We start from the raw sequence: 16,105 nt of genomic DNA, 5'->3' as shown, positions 1-16,105 counted from the left end.
CCTGATAAACAAGTTTGGGATTGGAGAAAAGATCAGGAGATTGATCTTGGATATGTTAAGTCTGAGATGTCTATCTGGCAGCCAACTGGAATGTTGAACATGCATTTAGATACCTGAGTCTGGAAGAATCTTGACTGGAGATATTAATTAAGGAGTTTTCAGCATAGAAATAATATTTAAGGTTATGGGGCAGAATTGAGGGCTGGCTCCCTATTAATATGTTTAAGTAATCTTCTAACAGACTTCCATCTTGCAAATAATGACAATAAATTGTAAACGAAATACCAAAAAGAACTACTCGAAGGTTCTGAGGAGTTAACAAACCAGGCAGATTATGAAGGAAAATTGAAACTTGTAAGAAGTAATTGGCAATGAGTCAATTTCTCATTTTTACAACTTTTAACTTGAGTATCATCTTCAGTAGTTTCTGCAAGGAATGTTTTAAACTCCAATAGAAAAGGTTAAGTTTTTCTGGCCTGAAGAATCAGAAGATAGAACTTGGGGCAACCATGAGAGTAGAAAGTGAATGGGGAAATAGACAGCCAGAGAAGGGGAACCCTACTCTTTGTGTATAAACTCTGTCAAATACCTGGTTGACACTTGAACCTTACATGATTGAGAAAGATTTCAGCTAAGGACAAAAGAAGTGAACTGACATTTGAGCTACCTCTAGTGAGATGGTTTGTAGTTTGAGTCCAATTAAATTAACATTTGTAGTTTGAGTCCAATTAAACTAACTATCTGATGAAACAAATTTCCCACTTTTTGGAGGAATAAAATAGAATATAGAGTCTCCACAACATAACATTTAAAAAGCTCTAAATATAATCTGAAATTACTCAGCATATGAAGAATCAGGAAAATGTGGCCATTCTAAAGAGAAATAACAATCAATGGAGCCCAACTCTGAGATAATGCATATGTTGGAATTAGCAGACGAGAATTTTAAAGTAGCTATTTTAACTGTGCTTCAATGAGGTAAAGTAAAGTTGCTTATAATGGATGAAAATTTAGGATCTCTCAGCAGAAAATCAGAATACATAAAAAAAAGAATCCAGTGGAAATTCTAGAACTAAAAACACGGTATCTGAATTAAAGAATTCCCTGGATGGTCTTAACAGCAGAGTAGAGATGACAAAGAAAAGAGTCAGTAAACTTGAAGAAAGATTAGTAGAAATTATTCAATCTGAAAAAGTAAAAAAAAAAAAAAACAAATTCAGAAATTTGAACAGATATTTAGAATCTATGGGCAATATCAAAAGAGCAAATGCAACTATTATTGGAGTCCAGAAGGGAGGAAACAGAATAGACCAGAAAAAGTATTTGAAGAAAAAACGGCTGAAAATTTCTCCAATATGATGAAAGACACAATACTGCAGATTCAAGAAAGTAAGCAAGCCCAGAACAAGGTAAATACAAATCAAATTATGTCTGGTGGCATCATTGTCCAACTTGTGAAAACCAAAGCTAAAGAGAATGTCTTGAAAATAGCAGGAGGAAAACAAATCATTACCTACAGGGGAATAATGATTCGTGAATTCACAGACTTCTAATCAGAAACCATACACTCCACAAGATGATGGAATAATGTCTTTAAAGTGTTAACATTAAGTCCTGGGACTGCACAAAATCAATAGGGAAGTAGACAGCAAAGAGAAACCAAGAAATTAGGTGAAGTGATAAGACAAAGAAGGAAAACTGAGTGGGAGGTTATCTTGGAAAATATATCAGAAAGGAGAGAACGATCAACTGTGTCAAATGCTGCTATTAAGTCCAGAGCAGAGAAGTGACATTGGGTTGAATAACAAGGACGTCAGTCATAATCTTGACAGGAACAGTTTGGCAGAATGGTGGGCTTAAGGCTTGATTGGAACGGGTTTAAGAGAGAATGGGAGGGAGGGAATTGGAAACTATAAATCAAGGCTGCATGAGGAGGAAATGGAGTAGTGGAGAGTGGGGTCAAGAGAAGGTTTTGTTTGTTAACATGCTAATTGTATGATCCAGTAAAAAGCAAAACAAAAATGATAATTTGGATAAAAAGAGAAAGAATTGTCTAGTGTTATCAGGTCTGTAGAAGAAAAAAACAAAACAGCTAGTTAAATTAGAATAAAACATAATACACATGAAAACGTGACTTAATTCTCATATCCCCTCTATACTGGGCAGAGCTCTCTGCTCCCCAGACTTTACCATTTACCATTTGGTTATTTGCCAATGCAAAACATTTGAAAAGTATATCCACTAAAAATTATGAAAAATGCAATGATTTTATAGAGTGGTAACTTTGATTTCTTCCTTTGTGTTTTTAACTTATGGATGTTTCCCACAGAGTGAACAGCATATATTTCAAAAATTGGTTTTTAAGTTAAGTAACTTAATTCAAATGTATTTTTCTAATAATATTGATGTTATATAAGGTAGTTTATCCTGACCAGTCCACAAAATCCTATAAAGTACCCGAGTTGTGATACTAATCATCTGGGAAGTTTCAGCTATTCAGATTTTCGTTTCTATGGGACGACATATTCTAATTTCTAACCCAAGGTTCTGGAACACATCTCCCATTATGAAGTGGGCCTGAAGGTGGGAGTGAAGACACCACTGCTATTCAGACCCCCACCCTCATCTTCCAGCAGTGAGGGGAGGACATCAAAGTTCTCATGGCACCAAGGATTCAAGCAATGGGGTAATGGAGATCCTGGGCATTTATTTCCTCACCAGAGAAAGCTACGTGAGGCCCCAGGAGTCACTACGGCCATAGTGATGTAGAAAGTTTCAGCAGCTGGAGTGTTGGTGAGTACTCGCCCACATGGCTACTCATCTATGTAAAGGCATGTTCATGTCTTTCCATGCTGTATAAATTATGTGTGTGTGTGTGCACACATTCATGCTATTATTTCTGTATATACTGAAATCTTGTTGACCTGTAAACCCAACATATAAAAAGTCAATGAATAAACTTTTGTTCAAATATGACTAAGAGGTAAATGTCTATTAAATAAACTAAAAGCAGATTCATTCTCACATATAGTTTAAAGTATGTACAGGAAAACCCCATTTCCTATGCATTCTGCCCCTACAAGATTGTGCAGGGATAATGATGTATGTGTTTAATGATGATGCTCAGGTCGGGGAAAAAATCCTGAAGAGAATTCTGAATCGTCCATAGTTAAATTATTTTCAGCGTAGATTCAGTACTCACTCAATCTTTGAATACTGATAAACCATATAATTCTTGAGTAACAGTAGCATTAATCAGAACTGCTCCCAGTTATGGAGGTAAGAACTTATGATTGTTTCCTTAAGTGGAAAGACACTTTATTTAGATCTATCGAAGTAAATTTTTTCTTTTTACTTTTCTTCTTGATCTTCTGGGTCATCATTATAACTGTCTCCATTCACCATTTTCTTCCTATTATGAAATGTAAAGTCGTTATTTTTAGATACACTTTGGACTTTAAGAATTGCAGGTGCATTCGCCTATTTGTGAGGACATTCAATGATTTTGAGCTTGCTGGATGGAATATATTTAATTTCAATGCATTGGGGAAACGCTTGAGTTCAAAAGATTTAGAGTTATTGTAATTACAATTCATTGAGAGTAAGAATTACAGCTAAGTAATTTTCTTTTCTTGTCTCAAAAAGAAATGGATACACAGATGTATATTCTGAATGCTTATAGAGTCTTAATTGCCTGCCATGAGGTAGTATTTAGGAGGATGATTAAAGGGGTTAAGACAGGTCTATAGAAAAGAAACCTCCAAGTAAGAGGGAATGTATTTGTTAACACTGCTTCTGAGATTGAAGTTAAGATTTATAGCGTTTACCAACTGTTTTTTAAAGTTGCAGGTGGTTTGTGTACATGTTGTTAGAAACTGAATTGTTCACAAATGATATATTTTAGCTGATTCCTTGGCATTGTTTCTCAAATAATAGTTGCTATTTCAAATCTTACTTTTCAAAAACCTCACAGACATTCTTAAACACGAAGATCTCTTCTCTATAATCTTGTTCTTCCAAGATATCACTGGTGCTGTGATCAAGAGCTATTTGTTCAATTGTGACCTGTGGAGCTTTCTTAACCTCTCATAAACTGAAGTGCCAATCACCAAGCTGGATATAATTACGTTTTAGTGATTTCTTTGAGCTTTGAAGGATAATGGATAGCCTCAAGTATTTAAATAACTGCTTGAACTCTCTTAATTGATACAAACTGTCTGTGATAATTCCACTTTCTCTAGTATGCCACCTGAGCAGCTTTATCTTAGGTGTACGTGCTCAATTGATAGTGTTCAATGGTACATGATGTTTATATGTCTTTGTCTTATTGAACTGTATATGAGATAATCATTTTAAGTTATGTTTTAAAGCTGAATATCAACATCATAAACTAAAACATTGGAATCAATGTTTGTATGCTACATCAGCAAATTTAATATTTCATATCAAATTTTGTTAGTCTTTTGTAAACATACTAAAACTTATACAGCCAAATGATTTTTTATACAGATGCATATTTACTTTTTAATTAAAATTAAAGTATCCATGTTAAATTTTGGAAAACTATACCAAATGATTTAATATTTAATTATGCTAGACAAGTATTTGAAGTCTTTAATATTTATTGAAGAGTTTTATTGATTTTCTTTTTTTTTTTTTTTAAAGATTGACACCTATGCACACATCTGTTGCCAATCTTTTTTTTCTTTTTTCTTCTTCTTCTCCCCAAAGCCTCCCGGTACATAGTTGTATATTCTAGTTGTGAGTGCCTCTGGTTGTGCTATGATGAGCAGTGCCATGTCCACGCCCAGGATCTAAACCGGTGAAACCCTAGACCACTGAAGCGGAGCATGTGAACTTAACCCCTCATCCATGGCCTGGTCCCCTTAACTTTCTAGATTAGAGATAATCATGATATATTTGGAGGAATAGTTGTGTTCATAGCCTATTTTCCTTTAAAAAATAACATCATAAAATGTAAGTTAGATATTGACCTGAATCATGATGTAAGATAAATTGTTATACCAGAAATTGGGGAAGTAAAAAGAATTATAAATAAGAAAACAATTTTTGGAATTTCTCATTGAGAATTAACCTTAGCATCCCAGATTTGCACAAGCTAGATATTTCTGAGTCTAAATTCATGTTCTCCAGTGTGCCTGCCATGTGACATTAGGCAAGTTATGAAACTTCTACAAACAGCTGTTTCCTCATCTGTAAGATGGAGAAATAATTATAAAGACTAGAATAATTCTGCATAATACTCAACAACTCTTGATATTTCGTGGACATTCCATAAATGCTGACTTATTTTTATTATTCCCAAAGAAGAAATGTCGTACTACTTTTTAGTTTCCCCTTGATTATAACCAGAAATTATGACCCAGATCCGGCTTTAGATGACCTTGAATTATTTTCAAAAACAAAAAAGGTCCCCAAAGTATCCTGATCTAACACCACTAATGTTATGTAGAAGAATATTTCAGAAAATGTAAAGGCATTTCTCTTAAAAGTAACTCCTTGAGTACCATTTATTTGAATATGTGTATTTTGCTATGTTTGAAAACAGTGGTGATGCTCTATTATTACTCATATATTGACATATTTTTATTCATTGTCTCAATAGAGTGTTATATAAACTCATATAGGTCTTTAACCAGGTATTATTAAATCTAAGTCACTAAACTTAGATCATTCTCAGATTGCTTGCTTTACTAGTTTGAATACGTTATTTTTGGTATTAGTTTTTGTTTGATACTTTTTATTTGAAAGGTGTTTTTGGTGTGTGTGTCTTTTCTTTCTTTCTTTTAAGTATCAGCAACTAATATGCTATAGTAAACTTTTGCTACAGTGTTGCACAGGTATATGATTTGAGGGTGAAACATATGAAATAATTCTTGTCACCAACAAAATTTTGTTTGTGGAAAGGGCAAATGCTCTGAGCTTTAAATGTTTATATATTTTGAATTTGCCATGAAGCCATGTGCTTTTTATTTCCTTGAGATATTGTTTTAAAATCTTCTGTTTAAAGCGTTCTTCTCTGAGCTTTAGTAATCATTATAGGTTCATTTTGAACAGTTCATCAAATCTTGGGCAGAAAACAACAGAAATAATAGCAAGAGAGATTCTGAGTTTAGAAGAACTGGGCCCAAAATTGAGTTCAAAGTTAATTACATTTATTTTGGGTTTATATGATCCAAACTGGATATCTACATGGATTTGATATGTAACTTCTCTTTCATCTTTGTAAGTAAACTTTGAATACAAAACTGACACTCATTTAAACTTGCTATGTCCTATTCCATTAGATCTCTGTTTAGAACTACAGGAAATAAGGGCAAGCATACACAGTTCTCATAATAAATTAATAATGAAGAGAGAGCTATCATTACTACATCGTAAATTATACAGTAAGTCTTAGGTGATTTATTTAGTACCTTAAACACCTAGGAAATTTCACTACTTGGCAGCAATTGGAAATGTATATTAATTGCATGCTCCATCCCACATCTGAAATAAAAGGAGAATGTCAGGAATAGAATAATTCTGGTTTCCTTTTGAATATCATATTTTAATTTCTTTTATGTTTCTTTAATCTTTTCAGCAGTGCTTAAGGATTTGGAAGATGTTGATTAAAGCATTTCCTCTGATTAATTATATTTTGGCTTTCAACGGTTTTATTTTATTTTAAAATGAAGTGCACACACATTGTCTGGATTATAGGAGCATCTGCTCTTCCCAGTCTCTGCAAATATTTATATAAATCTTCCTGCCACCCCGTTCCCTCCAACTTCTCACTGCTTAGCTAATCCTGATTGCGTCTCCTCATTAAGCCATCTTCAGGATATGGGAACATAAATAAAACAGACTAACAGCCATCATTTTAGGGATGTTTGTGTGCATGGCTTGCCATTTAACTCATGTGATTAAATTCTCAGAATTCATTCTGAAATCGTAGAGTCTCCTTTACCTCCATGTTCTTTATTTATACATCTGATTATTATTAGCCTAAAAACTACTTTGGATATAATGGCTATGCCCTTATCACGAGGATATGCTATTTTTTAAGCAAGGTCTATGACCATAGTATGACTCAAAATTTAGAATTGAGCAGAAGGCTTAAAGTTAACTCATGAATGTTAAATATCTCCATATATTTGTTCCCTTTAACTGTCTTTAGTATTTATTACTTCCTTTTTATTTATCTATGGGCTAAGAGAATATATGAAGATACTACCTCTCCACAGGGATGCAATGCTAGCACTTTTATAAAGATTGTCCTTCAGCTGGGTTTCCTTAATTAATTGTGGATTTCATATGGGGACAGTACTTTAATCTGGGGTCTTAGCTTTATTTCGTGCTTTGATACAGAGTGAGAGACATCTATTTGACTTCATTTTACAAATTGTCCTTTGACAACGTAGTTTCTGTAGACAGATGATTTTTTTGGATAGTGAATTTCTAAGACTGAGAATTTCTGTTCTTGCAGCTTTATGTAATTATGTTCAAAGGGGTTTGAATTAAAATGGAACAGATGTGTCCATCTTTAATTATGGTGTAACAAATTGTGTTACTCTAAGGCTTTATTAAGTGAAACGCTCATCTTTATGTAATAATGGGTCAGACAGTTTCAAAACGATATGGGTGAACACAGTGTATTGCCTATTCCACTTAGACTTCAAAAGGACTATTAAAACTCAGAGGCTATGCACGTGGAGCCAGAAGAAACTGGAAAATATACGTATTTGCTTTTTTATTTAAAGCTAAGTGAAAACAATCTTTAGAAACATATGATGAATCTTAAGGTCATCTAAATAAGACAAAAAAGGCAACATTTGACTTGATAAATACATCTAAGTGGTAGTGAGAATATTCAGCTCTGTATTGGAAATACCATTTTAGGGTTTCCTAAGAACTCTTTTGTATTTTTGTGTGTGTGTGTGTGTAAACACTCTCTTATAAATGAGTGGCCCAGAAAGGCCCTTTTATTTTACTTTATTTTTTACACCACTACTAAGTCAGTACAATAATGTCTTTTTTAGGACTAGCTGGCATCTACTTAGAGAACCAAAAATTAGCAAGAAGAATATAGATTGGCACAAATCCTCTGACGTGAGTCCCATCCCAGTGTTTGCATCGCTGTCATTAGTACCACAATCCTTTTATGCTTCAGGACATCTTCAACCCCTTATACTTTTCCATTCCCATAACACAGTCTGTTCCCAATTACTTTTATCCCTTAATTTTTTTCTTGACGTACTCTTTTTGCTCCATTATCCTCACCACCCTAAACCAGGTTCCCTTACCCCATACCTTGACTATTGTAACAGTTTTCTAATGAATTTTCTTGAGACTTCTCTCCCTTTTCCATTCTCTTCTTCAATTCACTGCAAATATAATGTGAAAATAATAATTCTATGATGACACATCTTTTCTGAAACATTGCAATAGGTATAAATTGTCTATTATACAAGGTCTTACTTTTAGGTCTGGTCTTCAGGATCATCCACAATGTCTAAGGACCTTCTTCTCACTACTTCTCAATAAAGCCAGTAACATGATCTTCCTTTCATAAAGTGCCTTCACTTTCAGTAACTCAACACAGCTTCCTCCAGGCAGGGCTGGTCACTGCATCCCAACACACGTGCCTTTATCCTTCCTCTGTGCTCTGTCTCCAGCCTATGATGCCCTGGTAGCCTTCTCATTCAAAACTTCCCCTTTCTTGAAAGGTCGCATTCCCCACGATACTTTTTTTCTTTTTTCATTTTTCCCTGTCCTGAGTTATTGATTCAGTTTTGATTCACAGCCTGCTTGCTTTCTGAACTGATTTTGAATCCTTATAAAGATATTAATCTCCTTGTGAAGTAAGGTCTTTTTCACCGAGTGACTCAACTATAAGTATAAATTGTGTGATCAACTGACATGCCTTCTTTGCGGGATTCTTGCTGAGACTGTCTTCATGTTTACTGGGATGGGCAGGGGGCAGAAAGAGGAGATGAGCAAAAAAGAAAATTTGGGAAATGAACATTTTATCTCATCGCAATGTCTGTAAAATTGTTGGTCTTAAGGGAATAAATACACTAAATTCAAAGATGAGGAAAAAAAAGAGTAAATTTTACAGAGCTTTAGTAAACACCAGATGTTGAAAGAGAATCTTACCAGATTAGTCTTCTACAGCTTTCATCTTTAAGAGACGAATTACAACAAAGAACCAAAATAAATATTAAGAAATCATAGTGGACAAGAAGTGCGAGTGCAGAGCTATAGATTTCAAAACAGAAGACACACCCAGGGAGCCACTGTCAATGTGTCCCTTCACTCTCCAGGGCTGCTGCTCTGGGTCATTCTGCTCCCACAGGATCTGCTGGTCTCTGTCCTTTGCTCTCGCCTCCCTTCTCCCAATAGACATGCACACTTACATTTTCAGGATCCAAGGAAGGGAACAAAGCTTGATTTTCTAGGTCAATCAGAGCAGCAGGATAGCCAATAAAGGTTGATACTTCTGCTAATCCTCAACATGGAACTCTGGATTCTCATCTGAAGACTAAGAACATCTTTAACTCTGAAGAATTAGAAATAAGACAAGAACTATAATTGAACTACATATCTAACATAAGAAAATGAAGAAATGTTGATCATTGGACTTATTTGGTTCACTAGTGTATTTTTATGACTTGAACCCCCATACAACACTATAGTATTTTTCTTATGATTTAATAACCAATTTAAACATAAATCTCATTTATATTAAGTATAAAGTAGAGATGGAAATTAAAAGTAATATGCCAGAGTGGGATGTTACAAATACATGACGTCTTATTAGACAAATACATCTGTTCTTGTAGATCAATGAGGTGCAAAATGGACATAGCTTCAAAGAAGATGTTGCGTTCTTGTATTGTATTTTTATAATATCAAAATTATTACAATGTTTACTGTAGAAAATTTAGACAGGGAGAAAAACAGGAAACAACAAAGTTACCTTTCATCTCTATCCACCACTTGTGATAATCACAGTCAATATGTTGGTGAACATCTTACCAAGAGGCAGCATTGTAGAGAAAGACATTGATTCATTATGAAAATATGACATTATATGCTGTTTAATAAAAATTTCTTCACTTAATAATATATAGTCATTTCCCATGTATATTACAATGTATGCTAAACCTTTTATGCCCAATATAAAGCAACACTAAATGTAAGATAGCTCCTATTTTCCCATTGGAAAGCCAATTTATTTAGTTACAAAGACTTACTTAAAATCACGTATTTTAACAAATACTAAATTTATTTTAAAATGTTAATTTTTAAAAATCTCACAGTTCATGAAATGTCATTAATTTTTAACATTGGAGACATTTTTTTGAGTCAACAGTTTTTCAGAGCCCATCATCTATACTTTTGTATCTGTTTATGATGCTGTTACTGGAAATTTTATCCCAAGATATAAGTATTCATTTACATAACATTAAGACTTTCAGTATTTTTATTACTCTGCACAATATAATCATTTATCATATTGCTTTTAAAAGTGATCTTGTTTACCACAATATCAACACTTGGAATTACGTGGTCAGACTCCAGGAATAACTATTAAATATGTTAATTTCCACTGGTTTTTTTTTTTTTTTTTTACCATTTCTGTCTTAGTAACTCTCTCTCCCTCTGCATCTATCTATCTATCTATCTATTTATCTATCTATCTTCATCATCATCATCATCATCTATCTAAATATGTACACACATAAAACTAACATCAATGAAGTCTATTTGGGGCTAATATCCTCTCTCGGTCCCTGCAATTCTATTCAAGAAAAGGAGTTGAGAAAGCACCTTTTGAAAGGATCTCTTTTAAGCTGGTTCGTTCTTTTGGAGGGGTCATTTTGGGGTAAAGAAATTTACCTTATATTTGAGCATGTAGGTCATAGGAAAGGGAATGGTAGGGTCATGTGAAATAGGTATTTGAGTTTTTCTGCTTGTTTGTTTAATTCTTAATAAAACCTTTTCATACTCCACAATCAGAACTTTTTCTAAAAAAGAATATCTAGTCCAAAAGTGAAAAGTCAGTTATCTATTATATAACCTAATCCTTTCATTTTGTAAATGAAAAAATAGGGTGACTAAGAGGCTAAAGGACCCTCTCAAGTCCCACATTTACAGGGAAGCTTCAAATTAGGGAGGTCTTCTAGCAGACAGCATTGATCTTGACTCAACACCATATTGAAATGTAGACTTTTGTATAAAACAAATTCATCCTAATTTTTTTTCACAAATTTAGAGACATGCAAAGAACCAATTTTAAAAATTCCACCAGTCTAGTAAACTCTACTTCAGGATAATTTCCCCTCAAGATCCTCTTAAGAAATCCTGTACTACTTGTTTTCTAAGACAATGAGGATAAACTTCTCTGCTCTTTCTATTGAGAAATACTGCCCTTTATTATCTGGATGAACACTGTTTCTTCTATCATACTTCCTTATTTAGGGAAAATTACTTAGAGGAACTAAGCTTAAACTTCTTTTCCTAGTCTTTCACCTCCATATATATCTGGATTCTGGAAAAGCATTCATTCATTTATTCATTCAACAAACTTATATCTATTGAGTCATCTGCTACTTTGCTCTGAAACTGTGTGTAACAAATGTAAAAAGGGAAACGAATGTAAAAAGATGAAATTTGTGGTAGTCCCTAGAGCTAGTCTCAATATTCCAGTCCTTCTCTTTCTAGGTATATGATATGATTAAATTGCATTTCTCCACCTCCTTCCCAATAGATATTACTTTGTTATTTGTTTGTCACAATTTAATTGTCCATGCTTGACTCTGCCGGCTCTCGTTTCCCTGCCATGGAAGCATATCAAGAGGGAAACTTTGTGATCTGTGTCCCTTAGTGACCACAACAAATATAGCTCTTCCCCTGGCCAATGTTGGACAAGTCGGATGAGAGAATTAAACTACTGAGATTTTACCACAGCTTAACTTAGCCTATCTTGAGGGATAGAAAGTCCTTGCTTTCAAGATCCTCTTAATTTAGTGGAGTAGATAAACATTGCACTTACACTCTAATCAGACCTATTATAAAAATATCCTTGTATATGATGGAAGGACTAAGGAAAGAATTTCATGAGGTTGATAAGAGATCAGATTTAGGAGTCAGATGGCCCTCAGCTGAAATCTTTACTCCTCTATCTTTTAGCTGTATCTAAGTTATTAAACTTTCCAAGTTTTCCTTTCTATGTTATAGAATATGGATACTCTTACTATCTATATATTGATCTATCTATCCATCTATCTATATACCTATCATCTATCTATCTCTCAGGGTAGTTGTAGTAAGTAGATGAGCTGCATGATAAGCACTCAATAAAAGGTAGCTGCTACTATTATTATTATTATTTTCTAAATCTGTTTTTGGTATAGAATAGGTGATAATGGTCTGACACAGCTTCATAGAAGTTATGCTGAACAGAATCCTGAAAGCTGAGGAGTGAGGAGATGGTAAACTGTGAAAGAGGCATTTCAGGCAGAGGCATGGGCAAATATGTTAGGTGAGGAGATATTACGGATAGAGCACAAGTGAGTAGTGAGATGTGAAGCTGGAAAAGTAGGCTAGAACTGAAGGGAAAAAGACCTGCCTATGATGACTAGGAAGTAGTGATTATCCTGATGAAGCGAAAAACATTAAATGCTTTAAGATCAAATTAACATTTTAGAAAGATCATTCAAGTAGTAAAGTGAAAGAGGGGTTAGAAGAAAACATGAGATTGGGAACAGAAAGACCTATAAAGAAGTGACTGATGTCTTCCAGGAAGAAATGTGAGTGTAGAATATACTGATCATAATTGAAACCACCACAGATGTGTGTCACTTCACAAAGAGGAATTTCTTGATGGCAGGGCTAGGAATGGAAACCTAGATATTGATAACATTCAAAGGGCTACATGAAGCAAGCTATTCTTGGGGAGAAGAAGGACAGGGAGGAGGAGAAAGGTAAGAACCAGGAGGCTTGGTTATCAGGGATGTCAGGGTTGGGGAGAACGTGAGCAGGGGATGACCAACACTGTGGAACACAGCAGAAATGCAAAGCAAAGTATTGTCTGAAGAGTCTTCAAGTCATGTGAGGATTAGGAGGTCATTGCTGATTTGCATGGAAGAATTTTGGTAGATTGGTGGTGGTTAAATCCAGATTGCAAGAAATAAATGAGGGAGGGTGATGCTGGTGTGGAAATAAAGTGGGTGAGTGTAGACAATAATTTCAAGAAGTTCGGCTATAATCAAAGGGGAAAAGTGAAGACATAGTGAAGAAAGTCTGTTTTTTTTTTTTTTTTTTTTTTTTAAATAGGAGAGGTTTGAACATATGTATGATTTGGAAGTTCCTCTTAGACCCAGGCAAATGGAGCTCCTGCCCAGGGTCTACACTTTAAAAGGACCCCCTTTGCCCTGTTGCTACATCTATACCCAAGGCAAGGAATCTGCAGTCTGAAGGGATACACCCTGCTGAAGAGAATTCTGCGTCCAAATGTCTCTGATCACACTTCCAGAACCTATGTAGACTTCTTTCCTGAATTTGTCCTCCTGAGGTCCGGGGCTGCTAGGTTTGGGGGCTGGCCACGGAATAGCTATTGTGAAGGAGGAGAGGTGGATGGGTGGGAAATCTGAGTCTAGAAATTCTAAATTCAAACCTGGACTTCCAGGTCATTATAAAGCAGAAGCTGTCAAGGTAAGATAATATAATATATCTAATGGTTTGTTAGCTCGATTGATTTATTTTTTAAAAGCATTGAGGTAAAGTTGACATACAATAATCTGCACGTATTCAGATTGTACAATTGATGTTTTGACATATGTACTTATAGACTCCTGAGACATTACCACGATCCAGATAGTGAACATATCTATTATCTTCAAAGGTTCTCCTGTGCCTGTGTAATGCCACCCTCCACACCCTCCTGCCTGCTGTGGTCCCAGGTAACCACTTATTTGCTCCTATCACTCTGGATTAATTTGCATTTTCCAGAGTTTCATATAAATGGAATCATATACCATGTCTGCTTTTTGTTTGTTTGTTTGCTTGCTTTTGGTCTGGCTAACTTTCACTCAACATAATTATTTTAATAATCATTATTGCATTTTTGATAGTTTATTCTTTTTTATTGTTGAGTAGTATTCCATTATATGTACACACTACAATTTGTTTAGTCACTAACCTGTAGGTAGGCATTTGTTTCCAGTTTTTGTCTGTAAAAAATAAAGCTTCTATGCACATTTTCATACAAGTTTTTGTGTGGACATATGCTTTCTTTTCTCTCAGGTAAATACTAGCAAGTAAAGGGTAGGAGCATACAGTAGGTGTATGTTTCCCTTTTTAAGAAACTGCCAAACTGGCTTCCAACGTGGTTGTACTATTTGACATTCTGACCAGCAGTGTATAAAAGTTCCAATGCTTCCACATGCTCCACAACATTTGGTACAATCAGTCATTAATTTTAGGCATTATAATAGGCGTGTAGTGGTATCTCACTGTAATTTGCAGTTCCCTAATGAATAATGATGTGGGCATATTTTTCATGTATTTATTTGCCATACATATATCTTCTTTGGTAAAACGTCTATTCAAATCTTTTTAAAATATTTTAATTGGATTATTTGTTTTCTTATTGAGTTTTGAGAGTTTTCTGTGTATTTTAGATGGAAGTCTTTTATTAGACATATGCTACACAAATATTTTCTCCCAGTCTGTGGCTTACCTTTTCATTTTCTTAATAGTGTTATTTGAGAAGCAGAAGTTTTTTATTTCAATGAAGTCCAACTTATTTTTTTTGTTTTAGAAATGGTCCTTTTGGTATCGTATCTCAGAAATATTGGCCTAACCCAAAGTCACAAATAGGTTTTATCCTAGAAATTTTATGGTTTTAAGTTTTACGTTTAGGTTTATGATCCATTTTGAATTATTTTTTGTATACGGTGCAAGGAATGGATCAAATTTTCTGTACCATTTGTTGAGAAGACAATCCTTTTCCACTGAACTGCTATTGTACCTTTGTAAAAAAAATCAATTTTTAAAATATTTTTAGGGATCCATTGTGTTTCATTGATCTGTGTGGCTATCTTGAAGCCAGTACCAAATTATCTGGAGTACTATTGCTTTATAAGTTTTGAAATCAGATAGTGTTAACCCTCAAGATTTATTTTTCTTTGTCAAAGTTGTTTTGGCTATTCTACGTCTTTTGTATTTCTATATAAATTTTAAAATTGGCTTGTTAATTTCTACTGAAATGCCACTGGAATTTTGCTTATGGTTGCATTGAATATATAGACCAATTTGGGGAGAATTGATAGCTTAACAATATTGAGTCTTCTGACCCATGAACAAATTATATCTCTCCATTTTTTTAGATCTTTTAATAATTTACTCAACACCACTTTGTTGTTTTACTGTACATTTCACATCTTTTGTCAGATTTATCCCTAAGAATTTCATTTGATGCTATTGTAAATGGTTTTGTAAAAAAATGTGGTTTCCTATTGTTCATTACTAGTATTTAGAAATACAAATGATTTTTATATATTGATCTTGTATCTTGCAAACTTGAAAAACCAGCCTGTTTTGACTAACAGCTTTTCGGTAGATTTCATTAGACTCTATATTGACAATAATATCAACTACAAATTGTCAGGTTTATTTCTTTATCATATGAATGCCTTTCTCATGTGGATAATTACAATGGCTAGAACCTCCAGTACAATGTTGAATGTTGAATGGATGTGGGAAGAGCGGACATGCTGGTTTTTCTTCCTGAACTTAAGAGGAAAGCATTTAGTCTTTAACCATTAAGAAGTTATGTTACCTGTATTTTTTGTAAATATCCTTTATCAGGTTGAGGGAATTATTTTATATTCCTAGTTTTTTAATTTTCTCTTAATCAAGAATGGATATTAGATTTTGTCAGAAGTTTTTACTACCATTATTGAGATTACAAATTTTTCTTTTCATTGTGTTAATATGATGAATTACATTGATTTTCAAATGTTAAACCAACTCCACTTTTTTAGGATTAATCCCTATTTGGTTATGATATATTATTCTTTATATATATATATAT

The 16,105-nt window shown here is 34.0% G+C and overlaps 1 protein-coding gene across 7 annotated transcripts in view; it reads left to right on the top strand.

Moving 5' to 3' along the window:
• The first annotated feature begins 1,067 nt into the window (after positions 1 to 1,067).
• CSNK2A2IP (casein kinase 2 subunit alpha' interacting protein) overlaps positions 1,068 to 16,105 on the top strand; it is a 114,864-nt gene continuing 99,826 nt past the window's right edge. For 3 of the 7 annotated variants that reach the window (XM_070252140.1, XM_070252141.1, XM_070252142.1), the window contains exons 1-3: positions 1,069 to 1,409; positions 2,545 to 2,793; positions 13,913 to 13,970. The gene's annotated coding sequence lies outside the window, so the exon portion shown is untranslated. Of the gene's footprint in view, positions 1,410 to 2,544; positions 2,794 to 13,912; positions 13,971 to 16,105 lie in introns of those variants that run through there. The other 4 variants (XM_070252139.1, XM_070252144.1, XM_070252143.1 and 1 more) reach the window with 4 other exon arrangements.

Source organism: Equus caballus, chromosome 26, assembly GCF_041296265.1.
Source record: "Equus caballus isolate H_3958 breed thoroughbred chromosome 26, TB-T2T, whole genome shotgun sequence".
Taxonomy (NCBI): domain Eukaryota; kingdom Metazoa; phylum Chordata; class Mammalia; order Perissodactyla; family Equidae; genus Equus; species Equus caballus.
The sequence above is the reverse complement of the archived record's forward strand: the minus strand, read 5'-3'. Positions and strand labels throughout refer to the sequence as shown.